The 15,000-nt window shown below is 41.2% G+C and overlaps 1 protein-coding gene across 5 annotated transcripts in view; it reads left to right on the top strand.

Annotated features, from left to right (window-relative positions):
- The window catches only part of LOC137620532 (trypsin-1), a 255,486-nt gene that overhangs the window by 160,249 nt on the left and 80,237 nt on the right, over nucleotides 1–15,000 (top strand). The window contains exon 1 of one of the 5 annotated variants that reach the window (XM_068350737.1): nucleotides 10,181–10,324. The exons of the other annotated variants lie outside the window; for them this stretch is intronic. The gene's annotated coding sequence lies outside the window, so the exon portion shown is untranslated. Of the gene's footprint in view, nucleotides 1–10,180; nucleotides 10,325–15,000 lie in introns of those variants that run through there. 5 annotated transcript variants of the gene reach the window in all.

The raw sequence follows: 15,000 nt of genomic DNA, 5'->3' as shown, positions 1-15,000 counted from the left end.
AGGTCACGAGAATCAAGGTCTGTAGTTGAACCACTCCTCAAGTCCTCGACCTCATCTTATCATCACCTTTACTTCCTTCCTCAGGCATTTCTTTTTCGTTCCCAAAAACCTATAACCTTCATTTGCTCCCGAGGCAGTCGGCAGTCACGCGATATATATATATATATATATATATATATATATATATATATATATATATATATATATATATATATATAACGGATTTTGAGCGAAGCGAAAAATCTATTTTTGGGTGAGATAGCCATGTCGTCCTGATGGAAGTTCCTATAGGGTAGCTTCCTAGGGTATATTACAACTACGGCGATATTCCCAGAGAATTTACCTTAAGGTACCAGAATTCTAACTCCTGGAGCGAGTATCCCTCGTGAAAGGGATATCGCGACATATCAGAGGACGTATTCTAGACACGTCACATGGCAATCTACGACCTGAACAGAGATTCGTCTCTTAGGAGGGAGATTGACGAGATACGAATTCGGGAAAGAAAAAGGGGAGCCGCTCCCAAGGCTTCCCTATCCCCCGATTCGTATGCGTGCCTGGCGCCAATCCTGGCGCCATCTGTATTCCTTGTAGCGTACACGAGGTGCTACAGATACTGTATGTAGGGAGGGGTCCTACAGCCCTTTCTTAGAAAGGCAAGGGCGGGTCCATCAGGACGACATGGCTATCTCACCCAAAAATAGATTTTTTGCTTCGCTCAAAATCCGTTTTTTGGGCTCAAGCCATGTCGTCCTGATGAAAGTGTACCAGAGCATTACTGTATCTGTGGATTCTCAGAACGTGCCGTACTCCCCGGAGATATTTATTCCCGGTCGACTAGACCTAGAGACCTAAGATGTTACCGTTATACATCTTTTCAACTAACTATAAACTATGTTAGAGCTTCCTGCCCCCTACAGGAAGAGTCCTACTAGACTCTGGAAAGTCTCGAAGAGTACATATATCTATGTATGAATACCAGGCAAGCTAATATAGTGGTCTCGCCCTATATTAAGTAAAGCATAGTTTGTATAGAACCACTGCGTCAATATATTGACCAGTAATCCGCACAATACTTGTATTGGACAAAGGTTTATATCCGCATAGGAAGAAACTAATAAAACCGCCCTCGTCCCTTTATGGGACGGAGTCCTCCCATTAGGGGACTTACATAAACCAATGCAACATAGCTTGCAAAACAGAACAATTCTATCAGAATTATCCCAGATAAGATACATAGAATTAAAATGCTCAATTATACCAATAAATTGACACAGGTGAAAGAGACGCAAGGTTCTCAAGAACAAGTTTATTGACAGATAATAAACAGACAGGTTAACAACAAATATATATATTTATATAAAAGAGGGTAACCCAAAACTTTAAGCATAAGTATGATAGTAAACAGAACTTGTTTATCTGAAAGAAAAACCATTAAACACCACTTTAATGAGATACCAAGGTATCAAGTCATAAAAAATCTGTATTACAAATCAATCACATTAGCGTTAGAAACGCTTGGCACACATGTCTGAACTTATGCAAGGTTCACCTTTGAAAGAAGGAACAGACTATATGGGCACTTGGTGCCCTTATTTAGTTTGTAGTACAGTATGTACCTACATACTCACCCTGGACTTAATCGTCCCAATTAAGACCACTGTTCCTCGCAGAGTTAAACAGTAGGGTTAACTACACGACCCACTGCTACCACAGATCTCTTAAGTTCCTCTACTTGCTTCGCATAGTGGCGAAAGAACACCCTGGAAGACTTCCAGCCCGTGTATGAACGGAGATGTTCAAAATCCATACAATTAAAGAAATTTAGGGATGAGGCAACTTTCCTCGGATCGTGACCTGCGGGTGTACTGTCAGGATCCGCTCTGCGAATAAAATATGTCATTTTCGCTCTGAGTTGATTCAGAGATAAATTTGAGCCTGATGTTTCTCCCCTGAATAGTTGACTACCCTTGAAGTCTGAAGTTCTACGAAGATAGACCTTTAGGCATTCTACTGGACATAGAGATGCATCTTCTTTCAGAGGGCAGATTCTCCAGGGACCCCACCTGTTGGTGGGTAACTCATTCTTGGCGAGAAACGTAGGATCCGGAAACAGGTTCAGCTCCCCCCCATCCAGGAACTGAACACGACCTGCCTCTCTCGAGAGGGCTACGATCTCACTAACCCTGGCCCCGGACGCGAGTGCAAATAGGAAAATAACTTTTTGCGTCAAATCCTTTAACGCACATTCTTCATTGCTCAACAAGGAGGCGAAATGAAGAACTTTGTCTAAAGACCATGAGATGGGCTTTGGAGGTGCTGAAGGTCTGAGCCTAGCGCAGGCTTTCGGAACTTTATTAAAGATCTCGTTACCTAGGTCGATCTGGAAGGCAAATAAAATGGGTCTCATCAAAGCCGATTTACACACTGAAATCGTGTTAGCTGCCAATCCTTGGCCATGGAGGTGGATGAAGAAAGATAAGCAGAAATCTGTTGAGATCTTCTGCGGATTCTTTGCCTTTACAAAGGCCACCCATTTTCTCCAAGATGACTCATATTGCCTTCTAGTCGATTTGCACTTGTATTCCTCTAGGAAGTCTATGCTGGCTTTCGAAATCCCGAAGCGCTTTCTCACCGCTAGGGCGAGAAAATCATGAGCTGCAGGGTCTGGGTTTTCTGTAATGAAGCGCAGACAGTTGACTTCTGGACTCGCTAGGTCAGAACTGGATGTGGTAGCGGCACGAACTTCATCTGTAGTTCCAACGCCAAGGGGAACCACATACTGTTCGCCCACTTGTGGGCCACTATTGCCGCTACCCCCTTGAAGGATCTCAGTTTGTTGAGGACCCTCAACAGAAGGTTGTGAGGAGGGAACAGATAAATCCTGGACCATCTGTTCCAGTCGAGGGACATTGCGTCCACTGCTTCCGCTAAGGGGTCCTCGTACGGGGACACGTACAGGGGCAACTTCTTGTTGTCTTTCGTCGCAAAGAGGTCTATTTGCAGTTCTGGGACTTGATTCAGAATGAAGGAAAATGATCCTGCGTCTAAGGACCATTCCGACTCTATCGGTGTGAACCTGGATAGAGCGTCCGCTGTCACATTGCGGACTCCTTGAAGGTGAACTGCCGACAGGTACCACTTCTTCTTTTCCGCCAATCGGAAAATGGCTAACATCACTTGGTTGAGAGGTGGTGACCTCGACCCTTGTCGATTCAAGCATCTCACAACCACCTCGCTGTCTGTCACCAATCTTATGTGGATCGAGTGACGCGGGGAGACTTTCTTTAAGGTAAGGAGCACTGCCATAGCTTCTAGAAAGTTTATATGAAAGGTCCTGAATAGCTTGGACCAAGTCCCCTGGACTTTTTTCCGATGAGAGTGACCTCCCCATCCCTCCTTTGAGGCGTCTGAGTGAATCGTCATCGACGGGGGAGGTGGCTGAAGAAGAACCGACTTCTTTAGATGTCTGGCTTGGGACCAAGGTCTGAGAAGAGTACGTAGCCGAGGCGGCACTGGTCTTCTCAGGTCTCTTCGCGCGTTTGATGCATACCTTCTCCAAACTCCGGTTGCATCCTTTAGCTGTGCTCTTAGCACTGGGTCTGTCACTGAAGCAAACTGGAGAGAGCCTAGTACCCTCTCCTGTTCGCGTCTTGATATCCTTTCGGAATCTAGAAGTCTCTTGACAGAGCCCGCTATCTCCTTCCTTTTCTTCATTGGGATGGAGAAACTGTGTGACAAAAGGTCCCAGTGGATTCCCAGCCACTGGAACTTTTGGGATGGAGAAAGTCGAGACTTTTTCTTGTTGATCTTGAAGCCTAGGTACTCTAGGAACTGGATCACCTGACTGGAAGCTTGCAAGCATTCGGTCTCGGATGCTGCCCACACCAGCCAGTCGTCCAGGTAGGCTACTACCTGAATTCCCTTTAGGCGTAATTGTTTGAGAGCTGCGCTCGCAAGCTTCGTGAAAATCCTTGGGGCTACGTTTAGCCCGAATGGCATGGCTCTGAAGGCGTACAGTTTCCGTTGTAGCCTGAACCCTAGGTAGGGGGAGAGTCGACGGCTGATTGGAATGTGCCAATAGGCGTCTGACAAGTCTATAGAGACTGAGTATGCCCTCTTGGGCAGTAAGGTCCTTATGTGTTGCAGTGTTAGCATCTTGAATTTGCAATTCACTATGAACTTGTTGAGTGGTGACAAGTCCAGAATGACTCTGAGCTTTTCCGAGTCTTTCTTGGGAACACAAAACAGCCTCCCTTGGAATTTGATGGACTTCACCTTTCGGATCACATTTTTCTCCAACAGTTCTTGAACGTACTCCTCCAAAATGGGGGTGGAGTGTTGGAAAAACAGAAGGCATGGGGGTGGAGTGCTGTACCAGCTCCAACCCAGTCCATTCTTGAGTAGGCTTTGGGCCCAGGGATCGAAGGTCCAGCGATCCCAAAATTTCATCAGTCTCCCTCCTACCGGTATCATTTCACTTGGACTGCCGTCCTGAGGTCTTGCCTCCCTGACCACGACCACCTCTGAATCCCCTTCCCCTTGAGGGGCGCCTAGACGAGCCTCTGGCTGCTCCTCTAGGTTTTGCACGAAAGGAAGAAGACTGTCCTTCGAACGTTGGGGCGAATGTGGTTGACTGACCTGGCACAGCCTGGGGTACCCACTGAAAGGCAGTCGGGGTTTGTGCCACCATCTGGGGCACTGGAGGCAAAGGCAATTGCAGTTGCTGTTGCTGTCTATAAGGCTTGGCTGGCCGAAATGGTAGCCTAGTCTTCATATTCTTCCTCTTTGGTTGAGGACCCTCATCCGGGGAAGATTTTCTTTTGATAGCCAGGCCCCACTTCTGGAGAAGATTTCTATTCCCCACGGCGGCCTTATCAACAACCTCTTTGACCACATCGGTAGGGAAAAGGTCTTTTCCCCAAATGTTGGAGGAGATTAACTTCCTTGGCTCGTGTCTCACCGAAGCCCCGGTGAACACGAACTCCCTGCAAGCTCTCCTTGCCTTGACGAAGCTATAAAGGTCCTTCGTCACTGTGGCTAAGTGAGACTTAGCCACTACCATGAACATTTCATGGACCTTGGGGTCACTTGCCATCGTCTCGAGAGTAGTCTGATGAGACATTGAGGCAGCCAGTCTTTCTTTTGTCTCGAACTCTCTTCGTAAAAGAGATTCGGACAGCTTGGGGAGGTCCTCGCCGAATTGCCGTCCGGCAATATCAGCCTCCAACTTTCCCACTGAGAATGTCAGATGGACATCCTTCCAGTCTTTGTGGTCCATAGGTAGAGCCAGCGACAAGGGTTTACACTCCTCCAGGGAGGGGCAAGGCTTGCCGGCCTCGACTGCCTTTAGGACAGCCGCAAACCCTTTCTGTAAAAAGGGGAAGGCTCTATCAGGAGAGGACACAAACGAAGGGAGCTTCTTGCTCAATGCAGCTACCTTCGAATTCGAGAAGCCCCTCTCTTTCATCGAGGATGAAAGTAGGGCTTGAGCCTTAGCGTGGTCCATAACAATGACCTCCTTCGGCTCTGTCTCCTCCCTTGAAGCTGGTTCTTTTCTCAGCCGGACATAGCAGTCCGGATATGATGCCTTGCTGGGCCAGAATTCTACCTCCTCTAGGGGAACTGAACCCAGCTTATCCGAGATGACGATCTTTCCAGTCGTCATCGGCATGTGCTCAGCATACCTCCATGGGTTAGCATCTGAGCATATGGGAAGGTCTTTCACATTGAGCCTTTTCCGGGGCCCATGTGATTCTGCCAGGGACTGCATACGCAGTTCCATTGCAGCCGCCTTCTCCTGATTCTCCTTCTGCATTTGTTGGATCATTCCAACAATCGAAGAGAGGGCCTGTCCCAGTTCTACTGGGAGACCAGCCGATGTTGAGGGGATAGGCTCCGGCATCTGAACCGGAGTAGCCGACACCTCGTCGACCTCATCCTCTACGACATCCGGGGTTTGAACTTGATCCTGACCTTCTGCCAGGAGGTCTTCTTCCAAACGTTCGTCCAGGTCAGACATCCTGTCACACAACTGGATGTCTTGCATCGCATCTGCGACTTCCTCGTCCACCTGGACTTGATCTTGAAGGATCTCCTCTTGAGGCTGGGGAATCACTGCCTCAGCTGATGCCTGGGGAAAAAGATACGCCCTCATCTTCTCACTTGGAAGATAAGGGCCAGAGGTGTTCTTCTTGAAGCCCCTTACCCAAGTACGAAGCTTTTCCCTAGCTATATCCCTTGATTCCGCCGTTCTAGGGGAATCAAAAGCCTCAGTAATCAGGTTAGTGCATACAGTACATACCTGAGGGTCCCAATACTGGAGATCATCCTTGGAGACAGCGCATGCTGCATGTCTCCTACAACACTCATGTCCGCAGAGGTTCTTGCTGCGGACATTGCAGAAAACATTTCCGCACTTCGGAGGGTCCTCCTGTAAAGAGAAGAAATTTCCATGAGTATCAAGTGAACTATGTATCACTGGATATGCATAGTCTAGCATAACAATTCATAAATGAAAGACACACACTTGTGTTTCCCTCACAACCCATTGTTGCAGCCTTCCAGATAATAAAATCAAAATGGTTTATCTCTACTAGAGTAACCAATGCAAGGTTTCCAGAGGAAACAGGTGGAGCTCACACCTAGGCAATGATTTTAAAAATCCTGGATAATAGACGGGGAAGAACTCTGCTTCCTGTCTGAGGGCAACAGCAAAGGGCTGTGTAAGAAAACACAATAGTGTTAGAAGATACAGTGCTGTACCTAAACTTTTACTATAGTTTTCTTCTTACTGTATATGCTATACAGAAGAATACTAGTACAGTATAGGAGGATGTGTGCCGGCCTGCCTTTGCCGGCCGGCACACACCACAATTAGCTTTAAAGTATACTACTTAACAGCTATAGGGCGGCAGCCCTCTGGTTCAAATGCCTGTGCCGGCGGCAGCAGCTGCCGGCCAGCAACAGCCAGTGTTGGCCGGCAATGATTGCCGGCCAGCAACTACACAAGGTAGTACCCAGCTGCCGGCCACACTCTTGGTGACCGGCAGACAAGGACTGACATAAGCCGGCCGGCAAAGGTACAAGACCGATGCCAGCCGGCAGCAAAAGAACCAGAAGACTACACCTGCCCGGCTGCCGGCCTCATAGGCCGGCAGCCGGCCTCATAGGCCGGCAGCCGGGACAGGTACAGCACTAGAAGAAAATAGAATGGATGCCGGGATAAGAGTGTACACAACCCCCCAAGCCCGGCAACCGAAAGAGTGCATATAAGGAAGGGGAGAAACTTAATTCAGGCTTCCTTGACCAATGCCGTCCGGCTCTGCCGGCAGGCATGGATGAGGGACCAAGAGAGGTCCGGGCAGCACTCGAAAACATAAGACCCTTGCCGTCCAGCATCTCTGCCGGCCGGCAATGGGCTTAGTCAATCCATATCCCAACCTATACTAGGTCCAGAAGTAGAATGACATACGGTACAGTAATACCCCTGCCGGCCAGCTCTGCCGGCCGGCAAGGTACAGTACAGTAATGGCTAGGCCATTACGGAGATAGAGGGGGAAGGGACAAGAGGGTCCTGCCAACCTTGCTTTAGTGACAGATCACCCGCAGCCAAGAACTTTGTCTTAGCCTAAGGGAGATCTAAGGGAAAGGGCCAGCGCAGTAGTATAATACCTGCCAGCTTCCAGAGCACCAAAGCAAGGAAGGCGTTGCTACTCCCAAGGGAAGATTTATCCTCCCCGAGAACAGCAACAGGACTTAGTCTGGTCGATCACACAAGAAGGAATCATAACTACAGAAACCTTCGATAGTGACCTAAGGGAGCTCAGCTCCCTTTGTAAGTGTTAGGTCAGCGAGGGAGACTCTGCCCCAAGCCAAACAACACGGACTCAGACTAAAAACTCTGTTGTTCTGTCCCTCTTTGAACCAGACTCTGCTGGAACAGGAAGGTACAGTAACACCCTAGTATAGTTTTATCGAAAATAAATTCGGAAAAAACCACTTAGGGATAAGCCCAAGGCTTAAACAGAGGGAAAGGGATTGCATACCTTCTCCGAAGAAAAGAAAGCAACCGGGGAGTATAATAAAGTATACTAAGGTTCCATAAGCAATTAGCCTAGGCACCAAGAGAATCGATTACCTAATTCACCGAAACTCTCACGTATACAATCTTGGAAATATTCCACACAGTCTAAAATGTATAAAATATAGCCTAAAGCTTCAATAAAATTTTAATTACACTCGGAAAAACCAAAATCATGCATTAAGTACTAGGACCAAACGACTAGGCTACATGGCCTAGCGTAGGCCAGAATGGCGAATACTTCGCCAAATAATACTAAGCACGAAAGGAAATCCTATGTAAAGCTAAATAGCTAAATTTTATTAAGCAAAACAACCAGGAATGTCACTCTGACTAACTAATTTATACCTAGCGAGTGACAGTGTCCAGGACACCTCTGGTAGGCTACGGCTCTTGTATCAAAGATTAATCCTATTAATCACTCAAAATTTTACCAAGAGCCTACATTTATACATAACAGACACTATACTCAACTTATCCGAGGCCAACGAAGACGAAGAAGCCATGAAAAGCTGAATAAATCCAAGATTTGCGAGAAAAACAGGAAAAAACACCGAGTTGTTAAGCTACGCAAAAAGGAATACAGATGGCGCCAGGATTGGCGCCAGGCACGCATACGAATCGGGGGATAGGGAAGCCTTGGGAGCGGCTCCCCTTTTTCTTTCCCGAATTCGTATCTCTTCAATCTCCCTCCTACGAGACGAATCTCTGTTCAGGTCGTAGATTGCCATGTGACGTGTCTAGAATACGTCCTCTGATATGTCGCGATATCCCTTTCACGAGGGATACTCGCTCCAGGAGTTAGAATTCTGGTACCTTAAGGTAAATTCTCTGGGAATATCGCCGTAGTTGTAATATACCCTAGGAAGCTACCCTATAGGAACTTCCATCAGGACGACATGGCTTGAGCCCAAAAATATATATATATAGCTTCTGTTTCCTATGTTTTTTGGATTTCTTCTTTAAATTTTCCTCTTTGCCTAAACTGAAATTGTCTCTTTCTATTTTATTTCAGAAGTATCAGTACATATCTTATATCGGTAGTTATTTTCTCAACATTCTTTACATATTAAGGTTCATAAAGTAAGATGAGCAGGTATGTTGCCTTATTTCATATGGCTGCATTTTTATCAAAAATGTAATAACGCATATAAGTACTTGAGGTTTTTATTTATATATTAATATTATTACAGTATATACTGTATTTTATATATATATATATATATATATATATATATATATATATATATATATATGCATACATACATACATACGTGTATATATATATATATATATATATATATATATATATATATATATATATATATATATATATACACACAAATCCTATATACGAGTATGTATATATATGTATGTATATGTTTGCGTATATATATATATATATATATATATATATATATATATATATATATATATATATATATATATATATATATATATATATGAGAAGACGAAGAGAGAGAGAGAAAAATTAGTGTTTGCTTTCATTCATTCTATCAAAGGATGATTATATCCTTAATGTTTGGATATCACGTTTTAATGCACCAGTGTTTTTTTTATGTTACTTGCCTTTACAGTGTATATGCCCCTTTCTTGGTTCTACTTTTATTTGGATATAGTATTATGGAAATCTATCGATTAAATCCTTATTTATTGTTCATTAAAAGAAGTGAAAATCTCTGTTTGAATAAATTAAGAAAACAGACCAGTTCGTTGAGTCTAACCTTTTGCTAGGGCTTATTTATTTTTTTCCTTTGTCATATTTTTTTTTTTTTTTATGAATCTCGGTTTTTTTTCCCTTTTTTAATTTTTGCATAAATTCTCAATTTTTGAAATAAATTGACTTTGTTTAATAAATTCTCAATTTTTGCCATAAATTTCCTTTTTGTCTTAAAATTCCAGTTTTTGCCACAAATTTTATAATTTTCCCATAAATTGTCAGTCCTTGCCAAACATTTTATAGTTTTACTATTAAATATCATATTCTTATCAATTTAAATTTTATATATATGAAGTACCTCACCTACATCAAACTGCTTTCTTTCATTTCAGGTAAGTCTGGATAAGGACCTTAGATAGCAACAGTGAATTGTGACTTCAAAATCTTTATTATAATCTCTTGAAAGACTGGCTTCATCGCTTACATAAACCGGACAAACTACCCCTTGACTCTTGCCATTTCCCGGAGTCACTTTTTCTTCCAATTTCGCATCTGATGAGGTAAGAAGTCCGTACGCAACTTTAGATTCAATAAAAAAAAAAAAGGGGGGGGGGAGGCGCTAAAACGTGACCATTCGAACGCCGTCGTAAATTTTGACGTTACGGTCAATATTTACCAGAAGGCTTTCAACTTTTTTCCGCCTGTTTTAACCTAACGCCGTCCAACTTATATTCAACTATGCATATGGAACCCACTACCCCAGTTTCCCATAACCAAGTGGACCTCCAGATTCCCCTAACCACGTGGATCCCCTCCTTTGCTTCACTTAGCCACATTCACCACTATTTTCCCTTAACAACGTGAACCCTCTTCCCCAGTTTTCAATACCCACGTGGACCCCTTCCCCCAGCTTCCCCTAACTACTTGGAACCCCCTTCCCCAGCTTCCCTTAGGCATATAAAACCCCACCCCCAGCTTCCCCTAACCAAATGGAACCCCTTCTCCCAGCTTCCCCTAACCACTTGGAACCCCCTTCTCCCAGCTTTCCCTAACCACGTGTAACCCCCTTTCCTAGGTTCCTCTGACCACGTGGAACCCTTCCCCCAGCTTCCCTTAACCATAACCATATGAAACTCTATTCCCCAGGTTCCCTAACCATATGAAGAATCCTCCCCCAGCTTCCCATAATCACATGGAACCCCCTGCCCCAGCTTCCCCTAACCACGTGAAACTCCTTCCCCCAGCTTCCCCTAACCACGTGGACCCTCTCCCAGCTTCTCCTGACCACGTGGAACTCCTCCCCCAACTTCTCCTGACCACGTGGTGCTCCTCCCCCAGCTTCCCATAATCACATGGAACCCCCTGCCCCATCTTTCCCTAACCACGTGGATCACCTTCCCCATCTTCCCCTACCCACGGGGAACCCCTATCCCCCATATTCTAATTCATCTCATGCAATGCCACACCCTCCTTCGGCAATTGTTTTGATTATTTACCCCCAACAGACCACGAGTGGGACCTGTTGTCCTTTCATTGCCAGCATGAAGTTTCCTGGTTAATTTCTTGCATGAGTTGGCTGTGGGAATATCCTCTTTGCCCGTTGTCTTTTTCTTTGCCCTCAGTTGGTATTAAGGACTTTGCAATACAGGCCGGACTTCTAGCAGAAATGGCAAGTAGGTAATGAATTGCTACAATGGGTATGGGGTTGAATTTTTATGTGTATTTCTTTAAAATTCAAAGTGTGTTTTTTCGAAAAAGAAGTCCATCGTGGGTTTTTTTTCAAGTACCGTTGAAGATTGTTTCATGCAATAGGTCTTGTTTATTTTCTTCTATTTGACTGTATCTTTTTTTAGTATGCCTATTAGCATTTTGATATGAGTTTTTTAAAAGTTTTCCATAGTTGAAAGTAACATAACTCGTAGGTATTTCAAAATATTTTATTTCAATTGTTCATTACTTCTTACATCGTATATTTATTTCCTTATTTCCTTTCCTCACTGAGCTATTTTTCCCTGTTGGAGCCCTTGGGCTTGTAGTATCTTGCTTTTCCAACTAGGATTGTAACTTGGCTAGCAATAATGATAATTATAAGAAATAATCTCTAGTTCAGTCGGACCTAACTGTCTTTAAGATCGACATTCTTCCAATCTAAATTTACTTTCATTTTCACGTTGATTTTTGCTCGGATAATTATATTTTGAATAGGTACTTTGAATTCCAGTATTTCGTCCCCGATCTGGCTAATCTATTTTGGTATCAAATTTGGAAGAAGTTCATGAAGGACTTTCACATTTTGCAGCTATTATTGTACTGTTTTTTTTTTTTTTTTTTTTTTTTTTTTTTTTTTTTTTTTTTTTTTTTTTTTTTTCACTGATTTGTCTTTGTCTTCTTTGTTGTATTGGTTCATTAATTTCTTTCATCTTTACGCATATTAGTTTTTCTGTCCTTATTGGTTATAACGCTTAATTGATACTGTAGGATTCCGATCATAAATTAAAACATATAAAAGCTTTTTTGGAAGGGGGCGGGGTGGTGAGGGAGCAATGGTGAAGTAATGGCTGATGCGGTAACGTCCCTGACTGGTGAACGCCAGACTGGGGTTCGAGTCCCGCTCAAACTCGTTATTTCCTCTTATCACTGAAACCTCACCGTCATTGTGAGCTAAGGATGGGGCTTTTGGATGAAACTATAGGTCTATCTACTGAGTCACCAGCAGATATTGCCTTGTACCCCTTGGTCCTAGCTTGAGTGGAGAACGGGCTTGGGCGCTGATCACATATGTATATACAGTCTCTAGGCCATTGTCCTGCTTGATAGGGAAATGTCACTGTCCCTTGCCTCTGCCATTCATAAGCGGCCTTTAAACCTTTAAATCTTATTGTTCTTGTTAGCTACAGATAATCAAATGATTTAGTGAATCGTTGCATAAGAGAAAAGAAAAAGCAATACTTTCAAAATAATGAAAATGAAGTCTCAAAAGACAATTTTACAATCCTAAAAGAAACAAAAAACAAATCTGCAGGTCACTTTATATAAGGAGAAAGGCGTCGCTCAATTATAATTGGAAATAGAGTTTCTTTCACCGAATTCGAAATCCGTAAAGTGATGATTCTCAAATATTTAATCTGTAAATAATTGAGAAACTCACTATTGTAAAACTCAATTAGAGAGGAGTAGAAATCTTGTGAAGTGAAAACATCAAAATATTTGTAATTACAAAGTCCAGAGAAAATTAATTTCTCATCATATTAATTAAATTTAATAATGACTAAAAATAGCACAAGAAAAACTAAGAAAAATATGCACTCACACACGTGTGTGTTTGTGTTAAGGAAAGTGTTGATGCATAGCAAGCCTGATAAGTAATGTATGTGAAAAGAAAAAAGTCCTATATGCTAAATGAAAAAAAAAATCACTTCTCTGCATATATATATATATATATATATATATATATATATATATATATATATATATATATATATATATATATATATATAATATATATATATGTGTGTGTGTGTGTGTGTGCGTGTATTTGTTTGTGTTCGCATGGATATACACATACATATATATTACATGTACGTATGGATATGTTTGTGTTTTTTATATATGTAAATGTATACATGCGAATATAATAACATATACATATATGCAAATAACATGATACTCCGTGTAAAGTTATCGATTTAAGTAATTATTATTATTATTATTATTATTATTATTATTATTATTATTATTATTATTATTATTATTATTATTATTATTATTATTATTATTATTATTCATGCTCCGGGAATATGGGTCGTTTTAGAACTGGATAAGTTAGACACTGTTGAGAGTGGTCAGTGGTGGGGCATTAGCCATTGCAATGTTAGTCCTTGGCCATCGCTGCCAGCAAGGTCTATGGAAATTTTATTCTGTAAACCTTGAAGGGTAAGGTGTGTTCTAATAACAACTTTGTCTCTGGATGTAGCCATTAAACCCTTTTGGAGATACCGCTGTGAGTTAAAAAAAAGAAAATAACGGTGATTATCATTATTATTGATATTATTACCCCGTCCCAACCATGGTTGTTGAGGGGAGATTTTTTGGTAGATATCTTTGTTTGTTTGTCTCTGTTTAATTCGTTGTTAGCAACTTTACAAAAAAAAACTAGAAATAATAAATTAAATCAATTGTTTCTGTATGGGATTCGTCAGACAAGAAATACAAAAAACTGAAGTCATGGTTTTATAATGTATACAACTCTTGAGATGATTCCTAAGAGTATTGACTGTGACACGATTTTAAGCATGAGGCATATTTTAAACGATAAATAGATTTGTGTTTTGGTCACAATACATTATCTGATATTTAATCGGATTCTGAGAAATTTTCGGTTTTTAAGATTTAAACGGTTTTAAGAAATATAGATTTAACAAATTAAATTAAATGTTTTTATCAGAGATTTTTATCTAATTTGTTTTTTTTATTAGTGTGATATATATATATATATATATATATATATATATATATATATATATATATATATATATATATATATATATATATATATATATATGTGTGTGTGTGTGTGTGTATGTATATATATAATATATATATATATATATATATATATATATATATATATATATATATATATATATATATATATATATATATATATATATATATATATATATATATATATATATTATGATTTATCTTTCCCAAAATATCTCCTTTCTTGAATAATAGCAATTGTGGTATTGGTTTACAAGTTGGGAACTCTATTTTCTCGACATATCATTTGGGAAGAGGATATTGAAACCTTTACTACCTGTGGCTAATTGCATATAAATATTAGTATATCATCAATAGATACAAGTGATGGGCCGTAATTCAATAATTATGTAAATTGATAACACGTGTTTGTATGCTTGTACGGTTTTTTTCATTCAATTTAAGTAAAGTATAATTTCTTTCGTTGAACAAGATCTAATGATTGTATATTTATACACAAACTTGGGATATTTCTTTATTACTATAGTTATTGATGTCATGGTTTGAGCTTTTTTAACTCAATTTATCTAAAAGACCATAAATTTTATTCCTAGTAGTTATTATTGATTGTCTTATCAATATTCATTTGCTTAAGTTATCACCATGGATTACTTTTCAATCCTAGTAAAGGGTGCACTATTCTATCTAATTTCTCTTCGTCTTGTTTTGATAAAGTTTTTATAGTTTATGTAAA

This window comes from Palaemon carinicauda, chromosome 27, assembly GCF_036898095.1.
Source record: "Palaemon carinicauda isolate YSFRI2023 chromosome 27, ASM3689809v2, whole genome shotgun sequence".
In the NCBI taxonomy this organism is placed as follows: domain Eukaryota; kingdom Metazoa; phylum Arthropoda; class Malacostraca; order Decapoda; family Palaemonidae; genus Palaemon; species Palaemon carinicauda.
The sequence above is the reverse complement of the archived record's forward strand: the minus strand, read 5'-3'. Positions and strand labels throughout refer to the sequence as shown.